The sequence below is a fragment of the Periplaneta americana genome, chromosome 6 (assembly GCF_040183065.1).
Source record: "Periplaneta americana isolate PAMFEO1 chromosome 6, P.americana_PAMFEO1_priV1, whole genome shotgun sequence".
In the NCBI taxonomy this organism is placed as follows: domain Eukaryota; kingdom Metazoa; phylum Arthropoda; class Insecta; order Blattodea; family Blattidae; genus Periplaneta; species Periplaneta americana.
In genome coordinates, this window is record NC_091122.1 from 182,541,608 (window position 1) to 182,563,500 (window position 21,893).

General features: G+C 36.1%; 1 protein-coding gene across 2 annotated transcripts in view; it reads right to left on the bottom strand.

Annotated features, from left to right (window-relative positions):
- Window positions 1-21,893, bottom strand: part of LOC138702110 (probable WRKY transcription factor protein 1) — a 219,521-nt gene that overhangs the window by 138,067 nt on the left and 59,561 nt on the right. The window lies entirely within an intron of this gene.

A 21,893-nucleotide genomic window follows, 5' to 3' on the forward strand; every position in this document is an offset into this window, starting at 1 on the left:
TTTTTAATGGTAAAAGAATATTACAGATAGAGAATGAACTATTCAGGAGTATCATTTCTTTAATTAGCTAGTATTCCGAAGCTAAAAATGTGTTGTGAATTGAGTGGCGTTTTTGCAAAAGTCGATAGATGCAGAAATTTTCAATAGGTAACTTAATAGTATAATTTATGGTTGACTACTTCATTATAATTGAGTAGCGTTTTTCCAAAGTCGATAGATGCAGAAATTTTCGAAAGTGAGTTACATATGGATTTCTTATGTTCTCTACCTCCGGAATCGATCAATGAAATCAGATTTACAAAAACTTGATTCATACCGTATGTAGATACTACCAAACCTTCCAGGTCGTTTCAAAACTCGGTAGATCCTGTCACTTAGTGTAATTTCTGTAAAATCTTGATTTCTGCATCTATGACTTTTGCAAAAACGCTTCTCAATTGCTTTGTACAGATTTTGTTTTTCAATTTTCAACTAAAATTACATCATTCTTACGCAGTTATCAGAAAAATTGTTACAAATCATATGAATTTAGGAACTTGATTCTTTACAGTTCAATTATGTATGTATGTATGTATGTATGTATGTATTATGTAGTCCACACCTGTGGAGTAACAGTTAGTGCGTCTGGCCGCGAAACCAGGTGGCCCGGGCTCGAATCCCGGTCAGGGCAAGTTACCTGGTTGATGTTTTTTCCGGGGTTTTCCCTCAACCCAATTTGAGCAAATGCTGGGTAACTTTCGGTGCTGGACCCCGGACTCATTTCACCGGCATTATCACCTTCATCTCATTCAGACGATAAATAACCTAAGATGTTGATACAGCGTCGTAAAATAACGTACTTAAAAAAATAAAAAATGTATGTAGGTATGTATGTATGTATGTATGTATGTATGCATGCATGTATGTATGTATGTATGTGTGTATTTATTCACACTGCAAATGGGTATATACCCGGTGGCAGTGGTAACTAATTACACTCAATAATGACAATAATAATAAACACAACTAATAAAAAATACAATTAATAATAAATTAATAAGGTTAAGGTTAAGGTTAAGGTATCCCCGTAACATGCCATGAAGGCACTTGGGGGGGCATGGAGGTAGAGCCCCATGCTTTCCATGACCTCGGCACTAGAATGAGGTGGTGTGGTCGGCATCACGCTCTGACCGCCTTTTACCCCCGGAAAAGACCCGGTACTCAATTTTATAGGAAGCTGTGTGAACCTCGGGGCCGTTCTGAAAGTTTGGCAACGAGAAAAAATCCTGTTACCACCTAGGATCGAACCCCGGACCTTCCAGTCCGTAACCAGCTGCTCTACCAACTGAGCTAATTAATAATAATAATAATAATAATAATAATAATAATAATAATAATAATAATAATAAGGAGCATCCTAAATTAAATGAAGCACTATCACTTAAAATAACATTTAAAGTAAATCTAATTTGTATCTTAACCCTAAGTTCGAACCAAAACTCACGAGTATGATATGTTCATATCTGCACAAGTACCTTTCAACATTACACTCATTTCGCTGACAACTCACTCACTGCACTGGAACTACGACACATTTCACTGATATACTCTATTTTTTTTCATGGAGTGCAGTTTCATAGAAAGGACTTTGCCGACAGACCTTCTACTACCCCCTACTAATTGATTGTCATAAATAAATGCCTTCCTTACTATGACGGAAATCTTGTCTTCTCTTGTTAGTAACCAATCACAACCCTCGTTCAGAAGAATTGACAGATGCCCGTCAAATCCACGTGGAGGCAGAGTTGCCGCATCTTTTCCGAATTCCAAGAATCCCGTCAGTTTCACTGCATAATTTCGAAGGTCATCAGGATTGTGACAACTGTGCAATGTTGGGACTGAAGGACAGGATGGAATTGTCAGAATTGTTTGTGTAGGAAGTCATAAATCTGTAAATGGGTGTTCAAAGGAGCCACCGAACTGCACTCCTTGAAATAAAATAAGGTATACTATCCTGATTTCACTAACACTTCAGAAACATTTCACTATTCAATTACTTTGCACTGCTACTATAAACTATAAAACTTCACTGACAGGAACACACTTCACTTACACAACACACTTCTTCACTGATACAACACTTCAAATAACAAAACATCAATTACACCCTTTAAATAGTGTGTATAATATACTACCGTATATTAGTAAAGTCCTTTTGCATCCTAATGTACAGTCTTAAAGAATTTACAAGAGTGTCGTGATTTCTAACAATTGTGATAAATTCGTAAGAAAATATAATTTTGTAGTTAAAAATCGAAAAAACAAAAATCTACACCAAGCAACTATGGACTTCACAACACATTTTTAGCTCCAGAATACCAGCTAATTAAAGAAATGATGCTCCTGAATACTTCATTCTTTATCTGTAATATTCTTTTACCTTTAAAACTCAAGAATAATGGTGTTTTACAAACAACTTCAAATTAGTATAACTCTGAAAATATTGAGATTAGAACAAACGTTTATATGACATTTTTTGCTCAGAATGTCTTCAGAAATAAGCTCTGTAAGTGACGGTAAATCCTCGTGAATCACCCTGTATAATGGCGATTTTTTTTTAAACATAAACGTTCAACAAAGTAATACACGTCATTCTCACCCTGTATATGTGTGGTATTCAACCTATGGTCCGCTACCGCCAGAATCCCTTTCTAATGTATAACAAAATGCATAATCATTGTTTCGTGATAATCCACAGCTTTCTGGCTAGCCTGGTTGGATATGTGAGTACACAGGAAATGGTCGCTTTTAGCCACTTACAAGATTTTAATAACTTTCTCGTGTAAAAATACTTTGCACACATTCAGAATACGTTTCATAATATTGATATGGTTGAGGGTTGATTTTAATTTAGTAGTTTGACTACAAAACACCGGTTAGTGGATGTCAGTGACTTGGCAGAATTGCAAGATTCTTTTTTCTGCACTAATTGGAGTACCTACTCATATTTGTTCATTCCGCTTCCATCAACTGCTCTTCTTGTGTCTTGCTTCAGATATTTTTTCTGATGCTGGTTTGGAACAGAAAGATTTTTGTGCGAGATCGTGCGTATTTGCTTGGTTTCCGCACAAAACCAATCCGCGGAAAGTCTAAAATTCCACATTCAGTATTCCCAACCTAACACACATAACAATTTCCCTCATCTTACCGCTTAAGTGACATATTGATTTTACTGCTTTAGGCTTTTAACATATTATTTTTAGAGACGTTCAATATAGTAATAATTATAAACTGGAAACTTACCACTGCAATTTCACCTAAATTGCACTGTTAATTATTGTTTTTAAATATTTGCAAAAATTAAGTAAACTCTACAACTCCACTAAAGTTACTGCATTCGCGATGCATGTAACATTAAGGAAGCCGTGTGTTTTAAGTTCGCATTTATAGACTGGGGGGAAAAAAAAGACAGACGTATATCACGGCCTGCTGGAGTATAGTAAACACAGAAAACATTTTAAAGCAACAATGTTGAAGATAGATATTTTTGGTTTGCAAATTTGCCGTCATTGACCAGAAACCAAGATGGAGATTTCATTGCAACTAATTAGAAATTCCTCTTTCAGGTATGTAATAAACGATCTTCGCACAAAATAATGTACGATACACGAATGGTATGTTTTCTTTCAATTCTCGGAAATTAAAAAAGCTCAACTACGTTTCGCTTTTTCAAACTTTTCCTCGAACATGAAACCTTCAACATACCGCTCTTGTAACGCATATTACTATTTCGAGATTCTAGTTCGATAAAATGAAGGAATATTTGATAATAAGAATGCATAATTTTATGACATATTAACGAACGTTTTCTAGTAAAATTATTATTATTATTATTATTATTATTATTATTATTATTATTATTATTATCCATTTAATGTGTAGTATATACTTTTTGAGTTTTATCATGATATATCCTTACTTGTTATTTAATATCTTTTATCATATGTCGGATATTGCTATTTATTTTGTTGCATTTGGTCATGATTAATGTTGACTATTATATTGTTTGTATTTCATCTCATTGCCATTTTCTATCATTCATTCTCATCATCATTTGTTGTTTTGTTCTGTTTTGTATCGTGCAAAACTTTAATTGGCCTTGTGCTGTTGTTTCGCACGTTAATATTATAAATAAATAAATAAAATAATTAATTATCATAATTATTACTATTATTATTAACATTATTATTATTATTATTATTATCATCATTACTATTATTATTATTATCATTATTATTATTATTAACATTATTATTATCATCATTATTACTATTATTATTATTATTATTATCATCATTCTTATTATTATTGTTATTATTATCATCATTGTTATTATTATTACCATCATCATTCTTATTACTATTATTATCATCATCATTATCATTATTATCATTATTATTATCATCATTATTATTAACATTATTATTATTAACATTATTATTATTGTTATTATCATGATTCTTATTATTATTATCTTTATTATTATTATTATCATCATCATTATTATTATCATTATTATTATCATTATAAATAAAATAAATTATGCTTATTATTATTACCATCATCATCATTATTATTATTACTATTATTAACATTATTATCATCATCATTATTATTAGTGTTGTTACTATTATTAACATCATTATCATTATTATTATTATTAACATTATTATTATCATCAACATCATTAGATCTAGATTCATTTTCCGGGCTGAGAGGCCGTGGTCTATTGGTTGGTCTATTGGTAGTATAAAACCAACTAATAGACCACGGCCTCTCAGCCCGGAAAATGAATCTAGATCTATAGACTCCGGCCGTGAAAGCCTACACTGCAAGATCATCATCATTATTGTTATCATCATTATTATCATCATCATTATTATTATTATTATTATTATTATTATTATTATTATTTCACTTACAATACTCTAGCAAAGAGTTGAAGTCCAAACTTCTCGAATAAAAAACCAGTACAATCTCTGAAACTGCACTGGTGTAATATGTTTGTATCTTTCTTTCAGAATACTTCCCCACATTACAGAAGAGAAGAATTTCCAGTATACAGAACGCCCGGAAATCGCGTATGAAACCGGGTAAGAAGTTCTTTAAAAAATATCCAATTCATAGAGTATCGTAGCTTAGTATTTGATCTGAAACTATAGTGATTATCATAGGCAATGCCATCAGTTGCGAGTATATGTATCCAAGGAAACCTTCGATTGTTATTTATCAGAAAATTAATAAACAAAAGAAGAAAGCGCACAATATTATAGAATAAGATATTTAATGTAGTGTCATACTTCATTGCCAAGCATGGTCTTGGCCTCCTGCAATGTGCAGGTCATGCGAAAACATTTGACAGTAGCTGTAGAAATTTTGATTAACGGAACATCACAATTAGAGAATTGATATTGGAGGTTATAACACTTTATTCTTAACTAGGTATTTTTATCTGGTTGAAATTCGACAGATTCAGTGAAATAATCGATTGGATATATTTCCGACCTTCTCTTCATGACTTCACGTCAACATTGAACCCACAAGCGTGTTATTAGTGAACGCATTCAGTGCACGTACTGAAAAGCGTCATTCTGAATTTTATAACAGTAAAATTATATTATGGTTTAGCAATTTCTGTATTTCTACATTAAAACCCACTGACGTTTAATCTTATACAGGGACATCATTTTATTTTTACTTCAATTTTTATTGTACCTGACTTTTTTAATGTACTTCACTCCCACCCCTTCTACTAGTAAACTTCCAATCATCCTCCACACAGAACCAAAGCCTTGTGTGCAGTCAAAGTCGCCTTACGGTCATAGTAAACAGTACTGAGTTAGTGAGTATAGTACGTTCAAGAAATATGGTCGCGTTTTACAGCGACGAAAAAGCTTTCAATATTGAATCATATTTTCACACAGGTACTGTCGTCCGTTTGCCTACGTCGCATTCCGGTTTCCGCTTCTGCTCGCCCCTCTGTAAAGGCTAGTGGTTGGGCTGTCTTAGCTCTTTTCTGAAAACATTAATTTCTGTTAGGAATTGGACGTCTACGTAATATTATACAACTGTTTAAAATAACTTAAATAAAAGGGCCTCCTTAAGTAATTAACTGTCACGTGATTTCCCCCCTTTCTACGATCCTGCGACATAACCACTTGGGCGGACAGTAGATAGCATGTCTGAGTAATTTTATCTTTTCGGATCGGGCAGAAGTGAAGATTGAATTTACAGTACGTAAGGTACTCTTTTATAGAGTAGGTACAGAATTATTTCAACATGAGTTACTAGTGCGAAGGACGAAACTGGTAATTGGGATTAGGTACAATAATCTATAGTGCGATAAAATCTACAAAAGAACTGAAGTCTATCGAAATGAACGGCCACCATTTTCAAAAATGTGTTTAAATATCCATATTATGATTATTTTTCAATTTAACTTCATTCTCTATATTGTACGCTAATGTGCTGTAGACAGTATAATATACACTGCATAATGAATACGTCCACATGGACAGCTCAGTTCGTGAATAAAAACACTCATTGTTAATACAGTACTGTATTTTGATTAAACAAAAACCTACTGAAAATTATCGAACTCAAAAGCGCGATATTTCCTAGTTTACGTAAATGGATGAACTACTTTTCTTCCCTCCTATACCTAGTAAATTGATTTGTTTGTATAATACGCCAGTATCATCGAACTCCAGTCGTGGAAGGGGGTAGCAAACGGTGTTTTCGGTTCTCAACCGTTAATCCAAAGGTATAGCCAGGTTAATATTAGAAATGTTAGTAAAAATAAATTGATCAGATATACATACAGGGTGTCCCACAATTAAACCGAAAATATTGGAGGGACTGAGGAGGAAATTCGACAAACAATTTGAGAGGAACTTATGGTTTATGGATTCAAAATTCCGCCCAGTAGCATAACACGTGATATGGGTTAGCACTGCACTGACTGTCGTTGCATTATCCTTTCGACAAATATAAACAAGTTAAAGATAAGATATATGCATATTTTTTAATATTTTACTCAATATTGTGACGTAAGTTATATTTGTATTATAATTAAATTTAGAATTTTATATTATAAATATAAACAACTCCATCATTGCATTCTGGTTTCACACCCAAAAAAAAAAATCCGCTAAAATTTGTCGTAACCAAGTCTCCCGTATTTTTGTCATCAGAAGTTGGTCACCCTGGGTGAAGTGCCTGAAGAATTTAATAATAGCACAGTCTAGTATATACAGTCACGAAGCTTGAGTTGTGAGGGTACTAGGAACAAAAGACTGTGTCAATATTATTTCGCATTGTCTGTTATGAGGCGATAGTAGCGATCCTAAAGGCTGTTTGATGTATCTTGTCTCACTGTGAAAAGAGAGAGAAAGGAGATATGTCTTACTTCGTCTGTATTGTTATGGCGATGGGAAAGTGGAGCGATGCTGTCCATCCATCCAGTGGCGGAAGGGACTAGTTGATACATTCTGTAGCGCAAAATAAAATAACAAAATATCTCTCTTCGTACTGTGTAGTTCCGTCACTGAACTTGTCTTTCAAGAAACTGAGTACCGGCAGCCTGCACAATAACAAGGTTTTGAAAGGAATCCTGAAAATTTACAACCCTCCTATAATCTCTACCCTCATTTGAAGGGACTTGGTTTCATTGCTACTGAGACAAGACAAACCTTACAGGTATAGTGGTTAGCAACTATCAATGCATGCATATTTACTACGTATTGAGCTTCGTGACTGTATATACTAGACTGTGACAATAGTCTAACGGTGTTACTAATAAAAACTCTATATACAGACGTTTAACTGTCTTATACTTATACAATGAGTAGCTCGTTTATAAGTCGTGTGTAAATTCCTTACTAATAATCACTACATACGTCGTGTATAACAGTATAACTGTTACACAGCTACGTCATAGTTTCGTCATTACTTCGTTACGAAAGGTAATAGAATATCTGAGGTTCTCTACTGGATCCGGTAGAGCGCTCTAGTGTGGCGTGTTAAATATCGATAGTACAACTGGCTCTAATCGATTACAACACTACATTTTGGTCGAAGAGTACAAGCTACAGCAATATTATTCTAATAATTCTATGATCTTTGGTTTGTTCTTCTGTGGTTACAAGGTAACCATAATCATAAAATGACAGTCGATACGAACAGCTGTTAGAGGGGCGACCATTTTTTCTCTATATACAACGCTTAAACAAGGGGTTTCGTGTATATAACTACTGCAAAGCAATTCCCATTGTATAGTTACAGCCTGTTTATACGTCCATAGCTTATTCACGGTTTATTAGTAAGGTTTTCTGTCTCAATTCTGCATAAGTCTCGTATAAAAACTATATACGGTTTATTAGTAAGACTGTATATATATTAGACTCTGATAATAGTCTATGACGAGAAATAAGTGAAATGATATTAGAAAGAAACAGAAGCAAGTGGGTTTAACTGAAGAGAAGAGAAGAGAAGAGAAGAGAAGAGAAGAGAAGAGAAGAGAAGAGAAGAGAAGAGAAGAGAAGAGGTGAAAGGGGAGGTAAAAAAGAGAACTGGACAACAGGAAAAGCTGAAGAAGCAATAAAACAGATTGTCACACCAATATACGAAGAGAACGGCATACAGCTGTAAAAGTTTACTGTCCATTGTAAGCAGGCAGAAACAAATTGAAGGGGTCTTCAGTATAACAAGCGCCAGGTAGCAGTTCTCGACCCTCCCTCGTTCACTATTTCGGTTGTGTACACCACCCCAGGGCAGCCAGAGGATAGCGATCCGTTCCACAGACAGAGCGTGTCTCGACAGGTGCGTGGCATGTCTGGAACCCGGTGTAATTATGACATTGCTCCTCAAGCAGCGTCTTCAAACTCAACACAGCTCAAGAATCCGTCATTCTTTACATTAGGTATTGTTTTACGGTTTGAAGAGGTGATAAAAACCGTGTACTGAGAATCCTGCCTTAAAGTATAGTATGTTTTTTGTTTTACAGTCTAAAGTCTTGAGTGTTTCCATAGCAACCAAACAGTAGACCAATAGAGAACATGTTTCGAGTTTATTTTGTATAGAAAAGAATCCTGCCTTAAACTATACCCATAGTATGTTTTTTGTTTTACAGTCTAAAGTCTTGAGTGTTTCCATAGCAACCAAACAGTAGGCCAATAGAGAACATGTTTCGAGTTTATTTTGTATAGAAAAGACCCTGCCTTAAACTATACCCATAGTAAGTTTTTTGTTTTACAGTCTAAAGTCTTGAGTGTTTCCATAGCAACCAAATAGTAGGCCAATAGAGAACATAGGCCTACTTCGAGTTTATTTTGTATAGAAAAGAATCCTGCCTTAAACTATACCCATAGTATGTTTTTTGTTTTACAATCTAAAGTCTTGAGTGTTTCCATAGCAACCAAATAGTAGGCCAATAGAGAACATACTTCGAGTTTATTTTGTATAGAAAATTAGTTCTTTCAGTGGAAAATACATAGTGAACCGTAAGTAAAGTCATTAATTTCAGAGGTTACTCTTTGAGATATTTCAAACAAAAAAAGTTTAATACAATTTTCCTTACTTTTGCTTCCTTTTTTAGATAAAAATTGTTGTATATGAAACATTCCATAGCGTGTTTTGGGAAAGTCAATGATTTAATTCCCAATATGCTCAGTGAATTTAAAAGAGCAGTGTATTATGATATTCTTATTTAATTTTGTATTCCGAAGAAACTAGTTCGATTAATTAAAATGTGCCTCAGTGAAACTTACAACAGAATCATATAGGTCAGCTTCTGTCTGATGCTTTTCCAATTCACTGTGGGCTAAAGCAAGGAGATGCACTTTTTAACGTTGCTCTAGAGTATGCCATTACGAAAGTCCAGGATAACAGAGAGGGTTTGGAATTGAACGGGTTACATCAGCTGCTTGGCTATGCGGGTGACGTGAATATGCTAGGAGAAAATCTACAAACGATTAGGGAAAACACGGGAATTTTACTTGAAGCAAGTAAAGCGATCGGTTTGGAAGTAAATCCCGAAAAGACTAAGTATATGATTATGTCTCGTGACCAGAATATTGTACGAAATGGAAACATAAAAATTGGAGATATATCCTTCGAAGAGGTGGAAAAATTCAAACATGTTGAAGCAAGAGTAACAAATATAAATGGGAGTAGGAGGGAAAGTGAACGCAGAATAAATATGGGAAATGTCTGTTACTATTCGGTTGAGAAGCTTTTGTCATCCAGTCTGCTGTCAAAAAATCTGAAAGTTAGAATTTATGAAACAGTTATATTATCGGTTGTTCTGTATAAACTTGGACTCCCACTTTGAGAGAGGAACAGAGATTGAGGGTGTTTAAGAATAAGGTTCTTAGGAAAATATTTGGGGCTAAGCGGGATGAAGTTACAGGAGAATGGAGAAAGTTACACAACACAGAACTGCACGCATTGTATTCTTCGCCTGACATAATTAGGAACATTAAATCCAGACGTTTGAGATGGGCAGGGCATGTAGCACGTATGGGAGAATACGGAAATGTATATGGAGTGTTAGTTGGGAGGCCGGAGGGAAAAAGACCTTTGGGGAGGTCGAGACGTAGTTGAGAGGATAATATTAAAATGGTTTTGAGGGAGGTGGGATATAATGGTAGAGACTGGATTAATCTTGCTCAGGATAGGAATCGATGGCGAGCTTATGTGAGCGCGGCAATGAGCCTCCGGGTTCCTTAAAAGTCATTTTTAAGTAAGTAATTGTATCGTGATATTAAATGACTAAAAGAGTTTTAGTTTTGTCCTTTAAATGTGCAGAAAATTGATCCGAACAAATGTAACTTTCAAAAATTCCTTTGCAGAACGAAAAAGTTGCATATAAAACACTGTTAATCTCGAAAAGGAAAAAAACACGGGCAAAATTATATTAACATTTTTTGTTTGAAATATCTCAAAGAATAAGCCACCTGAAATCAATGACATTACTTACGGGTCACTCTCTATATGGCAAGCTCCCATAATACAAAGTTGAATATTTCTCTCTCTTTACAAGTATGCTAATAAAATTTTGTATAATTTTAAAAATATCACGTGACTCCAAAACGCAATTTCATTAATATAATAACATAACACAATGAAAATGCTGTCTCCGAATTGAATGCAGAGAGTAAATACTTCCTGCACCTACTGTAACTTAGTTTTTTATAGTTTCATCATCATTCTAGAACTCTACAATAATCTATTATTCTTGCTTAAAAGTTATACACGAAATCGTATATCTGATGCATCGTGGCAAGGGGGATAACACATGGTTGCACTTTTGGCCATTTCGAACAGCATTATCATAACCAATATAATTGTCTAAGAACTTACCTCATGTTTAAATAAGATTAGTTAGTGAACAATAATGATAAATAAATAAGAAAAAAGATAACATAATTATATTACGGTTAAATAAGAAATTTAAAGTTGCTAATGTAATGTATTTCATTGCCCGATATGGTCTTGGCCTCCTGCAATATGAAATTAATGAACAAACATCTGACAATAGCTGTAGAAATTATGATTAGCAAAATTAAACAAATATTTGAGGTTATAACATTTTATTTTGAACTAGGTACTCTCATTTAGTGAATTTTATCGGCAAGATAAGAATCCTTGTGATATTTGAATAATACATTTTCCTCGAATATATTAATAAATAATTTATAACATACAGAAACAGATAAACCAATGCATGAAAACAATTAAGAAATAACTTAATGAGTTGGCCATGCTTATAAACTCGCAGGCTTTGACAATTTGTAAAACAAGAGAACATCATTTATAGTTACTAAATCCACGGCCGACTTGATGCTCGCTTCGCTTCTCCTTTACCGGCCTTGACAATTCATTTTGATCCCTGTGTTAAAGCTTTAATCGAGAAAATATGAAATTCCCGCCAGATGGCACTGACTCCCAAGGTTCACTGAGGAATGTGTGTATGGTTTCTTGTACGATTATAATTAGTAATATTGCGCTTTTTCTACTGGTATGTGAGTTTATTGTGATATGATTCAAAATGACGTATTGTTGTGTACTATTTTGTACTTCGAATAGAAAAAAAAAGAGTGAAGGAGCAATATCATTCCACGAATTTCCGAGTGACAGGAAAAGATGATTATGTCTCGTGACCAGAATATTGTACGAAATGGAAATATAAAAATTGGAGTTGTATCCTCCGAAGAGGTAGAAAAATTTAAATATTTTATTTTATTTTAGTAGGTTATTTTACGACGCTTTACCAACATCTTAGGCTATTTAGCGTCTGAATGAGATGAAGGTGATAATGCCGGTGAAGTGAGTCCAAGGTCCAACACCTAAAGTTACCCAGCATTTGCTCATATTGGGTTGAGGGGAAAACCCCGGAAAAAACCTCAACCAGGTAACTTGCCCCGACCGGGAATCGAACCCGGGTCACCTGGTTTCGCGGATAGACGCGCTAACTGTTACTCCACAGGTGTGGACAAAAATTTTAATATCTTGCAGCAACAGTGACATATAAATGACACTCGGGAGAGGCCGATGAAGGCAGTATTCATGCAAAATTGATTCTAGATCAGCTGCTTAATCATCGAAAGAGAATACCAAACAAGAATATATTAATAATTTCGAGGGAAAAATTGTTCCGGAGCCGCGTATCGAACCCGGGACCTTTGGTTTAACGTACCAACGCTCTACCACTGAGCTACTCGGGAACTCTAACCGACACCGATCCAATTTTTCCCTCTATATCCACAGACCTCAAAGTGGGCTGACAACCGTCAAGCAACCAACTTCGAGTGCACACTAACTCCGTGTGACTTAAATTGTGGTTTTCTGTTAACGAACAGTGACGTGTATTATGCAAATCAAGATTTCAGGTATAACTCCCTGTAAAGTTGATCAAAAATTGGATCGGTGTCGGTTAGAGTTCCCGGGTAGCTCAGTGGTAGAGTGTTGGTACGTTAAACCAAAGGTCCCGGGTTCGATACTCGGCTCCGGAACAATTTTTCCCTCGAAATTATTCAAATCAACTTTACAGGGAGTTATACCTGAAAATCTTGATTTGAAGAATATATTAGAAAATTTGTGTTCAGAAATTGAGTCGTTACTGTGTAGATGCCCTCCCTTGCAATGCCAATTTGTGATGAAGACGGCCAAAACGACTTGCTAATATCATTACTGTGAAATTTGTTAGGCCGCTTCTATATAACATTGCAGCAGCTTTAACTGAAAAGCTTGTTCCTTCGAAGAATGCGGCTTATAATCCACTGAGTCGCAAAATCTTGAAACTATGATTCTTGAATCTGCAATATCAGGTGCAAATGTATCAGTGCAGTGAGTGAACTTATAAAACTCAGCACAAGTTATGGTAAATAATTACCCAAGTGATTACTTTGAAACATCGCAGTTTAGCCTAGGGGTGCTAATCAGCGAATTAACTACAAAATTACGCCTCTGTCATCATATTACTTAAACTGAACAGGTACCTTCCCTGCTTTTAAACTCACGCTTTTACCATAATTAACAGAACTAAACACAATAATACTTATTATTTTCTTATTTATTATTTATAAGTGTTATTATTACCTTTTAATCATTTATTTTAATTCATATTGAGTATTTCTTCTGTGGACACCAGAGCTTGGCAGACAGCGCCTCGTGGTGAAATTGAGAAATTATCCAATTTCAAGAAAATATTACTATTGTGTAGGCCGTACACAAAAAAAGCGAAGGGAACATCAAGTCGGCCGTGCTAAATCAAAGCTTGATGTTCTCTTGTTTTATAGAATACAAATTGTCAAAGCCTGCTAATTCCTAAACAAGGCCTTGTGATTAAGACGTTATTTCTTTGTTTTTATACATAAGTTTCTTATGGCAACGTTAAAACCCTAAATCCTATATCAAGAGAAACAGACGACATTCGCGCTTATAAGCTTTTTTTTAATCACTTTCCTGTTTTAAATCAAACAAAAGAGCCTCACCTAGCCCGCAGTTCGTGTTAATATAAACGAAGGCTCTTTTCTGGTGACTAACAGGGACCCTCGTGGGGGATCTCTCGTTACGTAAGAACTTGACATTGGAAAAAACCTGTTGTCGGAACAATATGGCGGGGATTCAATAATCAATGAACTCGACATCGCTCGTCAACTTTTTGTGCTGGTCGGTAATGACGGTAGAGCACGTGCTTACGGACTGCTGCTGCAGCAGCGTGTTCATTAACTTCCATGTCCAGCCACATGCGCTACTCCCACTAAGCGATGTTAAGAAGACGACGGTGGGCGTTGTGAGCTCTGGAAGGTTTATTTATAGTGTAAGAAGTACAAACATAATGCACACGCATGAACCAGCTGCATTCGTAAATGGAAGTCCTTTATTTAGCTACGGCGAGTATCTGCAGATAAGGGAGCCATGGTTAAATGTAATTACCAGGTTCTCGCGCAAAACAAACACAAAATAATGAGTTTTATTGGCTGTTTCAGGTTTTTAGAAGGTATATTTTCATAACCTAAATGAATTTAATTCATTTCTGATTATAAATATGTTAAAAATGTTTTTAAATTAAGGGTGTAAGGGGGCGTGTCATTTAAAGAGCTGTCAAAATTATTTTTTCATCAAATAATTTTTTTATAAATTTCTGATTACAAATCTATGTTATAATTTATGTTTTTATTTATGTTAGAATTTATAAAACAGTTATATTACCGGTTGTTCTGTATGGTTGTGAAACTTGGACTCTTACTTTGAGAGAGGAACACAGCTTAAGGATGTTTGAAAATAAGGTGCTTAGGAAAATATTTGGGGCTAAAAGGGATGAAGTTACAAGACAATGGAGAAAGTTACACAACACAGAACTGCACGCATTGTATTCTTCACCTGACACAATTAGGAACATTAAATCCAGATGTTTGAGATGGGCAGGGCATGTAGCACGTATGGGCGAATCCAGAAATGCATATAGAGTGTTAGTTGGGAGGCCGGAGGGAAAAAGACCTTTGGGAAGACCGAGACGTATATGGGAAGATAATATTAAAATGGATTTGAGGGAGGTGGGATATGATGAGACTGGATTAATCTTACTCAGGATAGGGACCAATGGCGGGCTTATGTGAGGGCGGCAATGAACCTCCAGGTTCCTTAAAAGCCAGTAAGTAAGTTTATGTTATAATATTTTCTAATATTTTTCTACTTCCAAAAATTGGCATTTAAATGTCAAAAAGTATTTCAGTGGTTTACTACGAGACCTGGAAATAGTCCCTTCCTTTACATGCTAAAGTCCTAGGTTCAATTCCGAGTACTGACGGGAATTCATCGTTGCCAAAACTTTCCGAACGGCCCCGAGGTTCACTTAACTTCCAATCAAATTGAATACTGAATCCTTCCCGGGGTACTGTACCTCCATGCCCCCAGTCGCCTTCATTGTTTATGTGGGGGATATCATATCTTACCAGACCCACAGCTCTACTTCTGTGTTATAGGAAGCAATGGCTTTTAAAATCAATCGCCGTCGGCCGGGTTCGAACCCGCGGTCCTCGGAATCTTGAAAGGGATTTAGAGAACAAGGAACAGCGCGATGTGGAACAGGTGTGAGCCAGTCAATCACAGCCATGCAACTCATATTGTGGCGCAGGTAATTGGCCACTTCCGCCATCCATGTCAACTGTGCGTTCGTGAACCGAAGCTAGCTGACTGGGCCGAACAAGGCACAGCGTGGTCGTGGATGTTCAAATTATAGCCTTAGCGATGCGAACACTTTATCGCGCATCTACAGTGTGCAGTGTTCCCGAGTTAATACAATGCCGGGGATAAACGGCCGCCTTCATCCTGCACAGGTGGAGGCATAAATCGCCTGGCTTGGTGTTTCGTGCGTTATCTCGTTAGCATCTTTTACCACTTCCACATCAACAGCGATTTATTACTTTCATTATTATTATTATTATTATTATTATTATTATTATTATTATTATTAACTCACTGATCATATTTTAATAATTATTTGTCCATTTTATTTCTTGCATTTGGTCAATTGATTAATGTAGACTATTCCATTATTTCAATTATCTCATTGGACTAATTTCATAATTTTATAATTATTATTTGATCATTGATTATGTAGACCATTATATTGTTTGTATTTCATCTCATTGCCATTTCCTATCATTCATTCTCATCATCATTTGTTGTTTTGTTCTGTTTTGTATCGTGCAAAACTGTAATTGGCCTTGTGCTGTTGTTTTTGCACGTTAATATTCTAAATAAATAAATAAATAAATAAAATTATTATTATTATTATTATTAATGCATTGAATTCTTTATTTTATGTCATTAGTATCAAAGACGTACAGCAGAGTTTGTGTAGGTCAGTTTCTGCCAGATGCTTTTCCAATTCACTGTGGGCAAAAGCAAGGAGATGCACTATCACCTTTACTTTTTAACTTTGCTCTAGAGTATGCCATAAGGAAAGTCCAGGATAACAGAGAGGGTTTGGAATTGAACGGGTTACATCAGCTGCTTGTCTATGCGGATGACGTGAATATGTTAGGAGAAAATCCACAAACGATAACGGAAAATGGTGGAATTTTACTTGAACCAAGCAAAGAAATAGGGTTGGCAGTAAATCCCTAAAAGTCTAAATATATGATTATGTTTCATGACCAGAATATTGTACGAAATGGAAATATAAAAATTGGAGATTTATCTTTCGAAGAGGTGGAAAATTCAAATACCTGGGAGCAACAGTAACAAATATATATGATACTCGGGAGGAAATTAAACGCAGAATAAATATGGGAAATGAATGTTATTATTCGGTTCAGAAGCTCTTATCATCCAGTCTGCTGTCCAAAAATCTGAAAGTTAAAATTTATAAAACAGTTATATTACCGGTTGTTCTGTATGGTTGTGAAAATTGGACTCTCACTTTCAGAGAGGAACATAGGTTCAGGGTGTTTGAGAATAAGGTGCTTAGGAAAATATTTGGGGCAAAGAGGGATGAAGTTACAGGAGAATGGAGAAAGTTACACAACACAGAACTGCACGCATTGTATTCTTCACCTGACATAATTAGGAACATTAAATCCAGACGTTTGAGATGGGCAGGGCATATAGCACTTATGGGCGAATCCAGGAATGCATATAGAGTGTTAGTTGGGAGGCCGGAGGGAAAAAGACCTTTAGGGAGGCCGAGACGTAGGTGGGAAGATAATATTAAAATGGATTTGAGGGAGGTGGGATATGATGATAGAGAATGGATTAATGTTGCTCAGGGTAGGGACCAATGGTGGGCTTATGTGAGGGCGGCAATGGACATCCGGGTTCCTTAAAAGCCAGTAAGTAAGTAAGTAAGTGAGTAAGTAAGTAAGCAAGTAAGTAAGTAAGTAACTTTTACTAATCAGTAAAAGTGTGAGTCCAAGTTTCACAACCATACAGAACAACCGGTAATATAACTGTTTTATAAATTCTGTCAGCTCTTTCGAGAGCAGACTGGATGATAAAAGCTTCTGAACCGAATAATAACAGGCATTTCCCATATTTATTCTGCGTTTAATTTCCTCCCGAGTGTCACTTATATTTGTTACTGTTACTGCAAGATATTTGAATTTCTCCACCTCTTGAAAGGATAAATTTCCAATTTTTATATTTCCATTTCGTACAATATTCTCGTCACGAGACATAATCATATACTTTGTCTTTTTAGGAATTTACTTCCAAACCTATCTGCTTACTTACTTCAAGTAAAATTTCCGCGTTTTCCCTAATCGTTTGTGGATTTTCTGCTAACATATTCACGTTATCCACATAGACAAGCAGCTGATGTAACCCGTTCAATTCCGAACCCTCTCTGTTATCCTGGACTTTCCTAATGGCATATTCTAGAGCAAAGTTAAAAAGCAAAGGTGATAGTGCATCTTTTTGCTTTAGCCCGCAGTGAATTGGAAAAGCATCAGATAGAAACTGGCCTATACGGACTCTGCTGTACGTTTCACTGAGACACATTTTAATTAATCGAACTAGTTTCTTGGGAATATCAAATTCAATAAGAATATCATATAAAACTTCTCTCTTAACTGAGTCATACGCTTTTTTGAAATCTATGAATAACTGATGTACTGTACCCTTATACTCCCATTTTTCTCCAATATCTATCGAATACAAAAATATCTGATCAATAGTCGGTCTATTACGCCTAAAACCACACTGATGATCCCCAATAATTTCATCTACATATGGAGTTAATCATTTCAAAAGAATTTTGAGCAAAATTTTGTACGACGTCAACAAAAGTGATATTCCTTTACTCTCCTTAACAATGCCTTTAAAAGTATGATAATTTTGTTTCACATATTTCACTAAGTTAGCAAATTCTGTATCATTTGACACTTAAAAGTGAATAATTGTCATAAACCTGCAAGTACTCCAGATGTTGTCTCTTTACACATCTGTCATTTCTGAGCAGATTGCAGTCTTAGTGTGTCAGTAAGACGTCGTTCTGTTTATTTTAAACATGGCGATTATGTAGTTACGAATTATATAGCCTACATAAAATGAGCTAAAAACATGGCGGCGCAATTAGGTGGAATCATCCATCTCTTATGGTTGAGTACATCCTATAAAACTGACGGAAAAAAACAAACACAAGTATCCCGAAGGCTGTACTATGTTTTTATTGCAAATTCCTTATGTAGCATTCAGAGTTCCGGTACAGTTCGCTATGCACAGCCACAGCCAGAATTCTACTTTTTCCGAAGAGATTTTTCAACCATGAACAGGAAACGACATTTAGGAATTTCAGCGTGGGAATCGTGACGAGTTCTGAAATATTCGGGCTGAACAAGGTGAAGAGTTTGTTCTTGCCCCAAATTCGACGTGGAATGTAATTGTAGGTTTGCATACAGAAAGAGCGAACGTTAATTAGAGTTGGATTTCATGAGTTCAAATCCCTTTCAGGTCATGAATGTTAGTTTATTGTAAATTTGATTAATTTCATTTATTTATGTAGGTTCTTTACGACGCTTTATCAACATCTTAGGTTATTTAGTGTCTGAATGAGATGAAGGTGGTAATGCCGGTGAAATCAGTCCGGGATTCAGCACCGAAAGTTGCCCATATTGGGTTGAGGGAAAACCCCGGAAAAATCTCAACCAGGTAACTTGCCCCGACCGGGAATCGAATCCGGGTCACCTGGTTTCGCGGCCAGACGCGCTAGCCGTTACTCCACGGAGTATTACACAAAATAAAACAACTATAGTCCGACCATCGGATCTGTGCCCCCGTAAGATATGCGAACTGAACCTTAATTCCTTTTCAGCCTCGGCAATTCATTTCCCTCCCTGTATTCCTATTTCTCTCTTTTCTATCCCTCTCTCTTTCTCTCCCCCACTACTCACAATTTTGAGCCTTCTTGAGGGACAGTTTATTTGCACTTGCAGTCCAGTGTTGTCAACTCAACATGAATATTGTAGCACGGGGTGGTGAAAGAAATATTATTAAGCAAGTAATAGCATTTTGCATAAGTCAATCAGCGTCATTAGACCTACTTAAATTAAATTATGAATAAGTAATAATTAACCTTACAGTATTATAAGCAATATTCAAGAGATATGATACTGTTTGACGGAAGTTTGGCAACATCCCTATTCGGCAAGGTTCGTGGCCTGCTGTTTGACGTAGTGGGAGAGAAACGGGTGGAATGGGGTGAGTAGAGGCGTTACCTTTTCCAAGAACGAAGACAGCGCTGAAGGGGCATAGATTCGATGGTCCGACAAATACAGTTGCTTAGTTTCGTATTTTTTCATATATCCAAAGTTTTTCTTTTCTAAAATCAGTCTGGACTGTCACATTGGCTTGCAACAAGAGAGATACAAACCAGTTCTTCGCTGAGAGGAACCTAATGGCCCAGCTGAGAGTCAGTCCAGGTTGAACCAGCGGGGGTTCCTTCGTGGGAACGTGGGGTTATGGATGGACTGTCTATATATGCACACCCTCGGTCAGTGGGTGAAAGATGAACAATACTACGCCCAGAACTTGATATGAATCTGGGATGACATAACCGATGTGCCCCCCGCTGGTGTGCGGAAGAGCAAATGGCCGAGTGGCGAAGCTATAGATTGCCCACGCCTTGTTTGTAATAAATGTGGATATTAGGGCTAACTGTAACGCAGTGTGTGTGCGGCCATTTGTAATTGGATGCCTTTAACATAGAGCTTATTGAGAGACGGAAGTGATAGAATAAAGGAAAGATGGGGATTGAGATGCAGGGGAAGAACAGGAACGTTAGCGAAGAGGGAGAGAAGAAATTATTAAAGGGAAATAATGGAAAGAGTGAGGAGAAAAAGAGGAAGTGAACAAAGTGAAAAGAAAGGAAAATGAAAGATATAACGTAGACGAAAGGAAAAATAGAACGTAGAAGAAAGGAAAGATAGAACGTAGAAGAAAGGAAAGATAGAACGTAGAAGAAAGGAAAGATAGAACGTAGAAGAAAGGAAAGATAGAACGTAGAAGAAAGGAAAGATAGAACGTAGAGGAAAGGAAAGATAGAACGTAGAAGAAAGGAAAGATAGAACGTAGAAGAAAGGAAAGATAGAACGTAGAAGAAAGGAAAGATAGAACGTAGAGGAAAGGAAAGATAGAACGTAGAAGAAAGGAAAGATAGAACGTAGAGGAAAGGAAAGATAGAACGTAGAGGAAAGGAAAGATAGAACGTAGAGGAAAGGAAAGATAGAACGTAGAAGAAAGGAAAGATAGAACTTAGAAGAAAGGAAAGATAGAACGTAGAAGAAAGGAAAGATAGAACGTAGAAGAAAGGAAAGATAGAATGTTGAAGAAAGGAAAGATAAAACGTAGTCGCATCCGCTGCCTTTGTTCCTCTATTAAACCTAGACAGAAGAATAATATGTCAGAAGGTCACCCCCCCCCCCACAAAATGATACTCCATCTTCTTTAGTTCATAAATAGCACAAACTTTATTCAAATCAGCAAAAATTCAAGGCGTATTTACAAGCACAACTCTCTAAATAACAAATGACAGACGATAGGCAGTCTCCTAGCAACGCAGTCTTCTGATGACGAACAAAAACGATACGAACTTAAGCATCAACGTAACCCAATGCTTATACTACGGCATCTCTGAATATAGCAGTGTCAAATGCGTATTGATGTAAATTCTAACGTGGGGTCTTTGCTTCCGAGGGTTCATGTACTCGTATATTATGAATAGTCTTTCTTAGTATCTCAGATTTTGCACTCCTCTGGCACGGCTTATATACCAGGCAAATATCCTGGGACTCTGTAGTTAAAAAGACAGTCAAAATGATCGCTAATCGCTCATCCAAGATAATTTCCAGCAGTTGTGAAAGCATGGTAGACGGTAGCGGGGTAACACTGAACATTTGTATGCGCTTCTTGCTTGAAGAACAAGTTTCAAGTGACCTTCACAATTTCAGTCAGGAATTTCCTGGTCGTTTGCAGTAGATGAAGGATAAAATTGGCTCCAATTTACACACGCCTTCCGCAGGAAAATAATGCAGTCTTAGTGTTGTGTTGTGTTACAAAAACTGTTGTGTTACAGTGTGGCTAAAGTAGTAATGTGTCTAGTTATAAATGAACCGTATCTGACTTCGATTCTCGGAGGAGAAATTGAAACCTCACTTCCAATGTAATTGACAAGTGAGTTTTCCTTATCTTTTGTTTGTCCTACGTCATACGTACCACGCTAACCACATGTATAGCACTGTTTACAGGAAATCAGACTCTATTTGAATAAATAAGTCCAGAAGAAAATCACTTTCGACTTAAAATACGAAGACATTTATATTTCGAAATAACAAAAACCGAGAAACGAAATT